The sequence below is a fragment of the Ipomoea nil genome, unplaced genomic scaffold (genome assembly GCF_001879475.1).
Source record: "Ipomoea nil cultivar Tokyo-kokei standard unplaced genomic scaffold, Asagao_1.1 scaffold3172, whole genome shotgun sequence".
Taxonomy (NCBI): Eukaryota; Viridiplantae; Streptophyta; class Magnoliopsida; order Solanales; family Convolvulaceae; genus Ipomoea; species Ipomoea nil.
The window spans coordinates 2,973,131-2,976,830 of NW_017619600.1; positions in this window are offsets into that span (position 1 = coordinate 2,973,131).

Consider the following 3,700-nt stretch of genomic DNA (forward strand, 5'->3'; position numbering starts at 1 on the left):
TTCCTATGCAAAGCTAAAAATAAACGACAAAGCAGAGAAGTAGAAAGCTTACCGATCAAGAAGACTTTGAAGGAACTTGAAGATTGGTTTGCTTGGTCGATCTGCTGGTGTTCACTCGGGACTCTTTGAGGGTACCAGTTGATTCAGAAGATTGAGGAAAGTTCAAATGAGGGCCTCAAAGCCCTATTTATAGGAGAGCATTTGGGCGGGAAACCAATCCACTTGCGCGATGTGACCCGCACTGATTCCGAGGTGACCGTTACAGTCACAGAGGCCGGCAGTCGCCGACACGTGGCGAGAGAAGGAATGACAGCTGGCCGGTCGGTTTGCCGGCTGGCGGTTGGACTTCTACAACTCGTCCCGTTTTTTCCCGGATGGACAAAAAGGCCCGGGCTGGGGGGCTCTTGGTAGGGAATATCCCGACCGACATAGCTTTGCCCCGGTCAGCGCACCTTCGTCGTTTTCTTCTTGTCTTTGCAGGTAACAGGTCGGGCTTCTTGAGAGAGACCCGGTCGGAGACCAATCTGGAGTTACCCGAGCGACTGTGTCGACCACCGAGCGGTAGCCCTTTGGCGTGAGAGCTGACGAAGGACACGTGGCGGCTCCACGCGCTGACAGGCAGGGCACCCGGGGCGACGACACGTGGTGGCTACGTGGAGGACATGCCGAACGACCGGATTTGTGTCTCCGGCCCCGCGGCTATAAATACCCGCAGTAGCTACAGTGTGAAGGACTTTTGGACGATCGATAGGTTGTTGTTAGAGAATCCCGACCGCAGCCAGTCGGTACTCAGAGCAACCAAGTAGATTGTACTTAGGGCCTTCACCGTGATCAATAAAGATATTTACTTGCTTTAATTGGTCCCGTATTTACTTAATTACCGCTTACGTGGCAATTAACACTATCAGAAATGGTAAAACTATAAATAACCTATTTGATATTTATATATTATAAATATCAAATAATATTTTCTACTTGTATGGTATTTTTATTAATAATACAAATAATTTTTTTATTAGGCATTCATGTCTCGGAAAGATTTAATTGAATGGGTTCAAAGTAGAGGTCGGTATCTCGGATATGTTATTGTGATTAAAAGGTCCTGGAATAAAATTCCTACAGTTATATTTCAGTGTGACCGTGGTGGTACTTACGTGCCAAAAAAATCTCATCCAAAAACACGGGTACAAGAAAAATTAATTGTCCATTCCAATTGGAGGGGAAATACATACGTGTTGATGGTTGTTGGAGGGTAAGGGTAATATGTGGAGTACATAATCATGATCCTGCGCTGCACCTTGAAGGTCACCCTTATGCAAGGCGATTGTCAGGAAATGAAGTCGAATTGGTGGAAAATTTGTCAGCGATGCATGTGAAATCACGAGATATTTTAACATCTGTGAAGAGGCAAAATCCGAATTATGTTTCGATTACAAAACCATATACAATGTACGCCAAAAATTTTGGATGATGGAGAAAGCAGGTAAAACTCAAATGCAAGTTGTTATGTCTTTTTTACATAACAATGGTTATGTGCATGTGAGCCGTACTAATAATGCAACAAATGAGTTAGAATATTTGTTCTTTGTTCATCCTAAATCTCTGGAGAAGTGACGTGAATTTCCACATGTCTTCTTGATAGATGCGACATATAAAACAAATAGGTACTCGATGCCCCTCGTCGAAATGGTTGGTGTAACTTTGACCAACATGACATTTTGCATAGCGTTCGCCTTCATGCACAAAGAGAATGAGTCCACTTATACTTGGGCATTAAATTGTCTCAAAGCCACAATTGAGGGATGCATTACCCCCATGTGTTATTGTCACGGATCGAGAGTTGGCATTGATGAAAGCATGTAAAAATGTGTATCCGGATGCTAAAGGATTACTTTGTATATGGCATATTTATACTAGTATTCTGAGAAAGTGCAGGGCATCAATACCATCAAACCATCAGTGGGAATTATTCTACCAATCATGGAACGCATTAGTTGAGTCTTAGTCTAATGAAGCATATATGTCCTGTTTAGCCCAACTAAAAGCAGTTTTGTTTGACTTTCAAGGTATTATTGGATGTATATTTTAATATATTTTTCTAATAAGGTATATTTGTTCAACTAATGTAATTATTCACATTTTCAGGTGTTTTTGGTTATATTGATGATAATTGGCTAAAATCGTATAGAGAAATGTTTGTATCTGTTTGGACTGATCGATTCTCAATTTTGGAAATCACACCACGAACAGAGTCGAGAGTTAGCATGCCAAGTTTAAAAAAAAAATACTTGGAGTCATCACAGTCAGATTTGGAGACATCATTGCTTTATATCGACGGAGTCATTCAGTCACAAGACACATCAATTAAATCAAGTCTTGAACAAAGCAAAATTGTCATTCGACGTCGGTTCAACACTTCACGTTTTCCATAATTGCGTGGATTTGTGTCAATTCATGCACTCAATCTCATTTTTAATGAGTTTGAGAGGTCAAAAGCTGGCGGGTTTAATTTTGAAAATTGTGGACGTCGATTGCGAACAAGTTGTGGGCTTCCATGTGCACACGATGGAATATACCAATATGTTTGAAACTCAATGATGGTATAACGTCTATAACACGTTGATTTTTTTTTTTTTTTTTGCACAAGATCGGGGTGCACCAATTGAGCATTGGATGATTATGCCGGAGATGGGTGTACTAATTGCTTCCCGATACAATGTGATACTACATGTTTTGAGTATGGCCGGCAGTACAACATATTTACCGCTCCGATCTAGCCCACCACTTTGGTACAAGCATGCAGCAATTGCCCTTGGTTACGTTAATAATAATCATTATGTTAAGGTAACATTGACAGGAGGGTACCCAATGCCTACTATTACTCCACAATGGGCTTGTTTTAGATATGATTGTGCAAATGCATGGATTACTCCATATATGAATCGGTTTGAAAGTTACAATGAGCATGTACACTCTAATTGTACTCGGGAAAATGTTATATTAAATTGAAATTGAATGGATTTTTATTTTATTGTGATGTTAATGTGTTTTTAGCGATTCAAATTTAATTTATTATATTTTTATAAAAAGGTAAAATAATGTATACAACAAATTTGAGTTATAAAGAATATTAGAATAACAAAATTAATTATTATTATTTTTTATTTAAAAATTAAAACATAAAAAAATATGTATTGAAAATAGAAACTTAAAAAAAAAATATGTATTGAAAATATAAACTTAAAAAAAAAATATTGCACAAAAGAATTAGGCATTAAAACATTAAAAAAAAAAACTAAAAAAAAAAACAAAACAAAACAAAATCCCGTCGCCTTCTACCTGGGTTGCCTTCTCCGATGAGAATGCAACTCATTGTGGATGGGTTGCCTTCTTACCGGAGAAGGCGACGGGATTTTGTTTTGTTTTTTTTTTTTTAAATTAATAGTTTGATTATTAAATAAAAATAAATAATAAATATTAATGTTTGACTACATTTAATGAGGGTAGTGCAAATAACGCTTTTCTATTTGCACCACCTATAAAGCTATTACACCTATTAAATGGGTGGTGTAAATAGCAAATAGGGTGGTGCAAATAGAATTTTCCCTTACAGTAAATGTGTTTGTATTAAAGACTAACTAATATTGAGCCATCTTTTTAGTTTCCTAGATTTGTTGGAAGTTGTTCCTAATAATTTTAA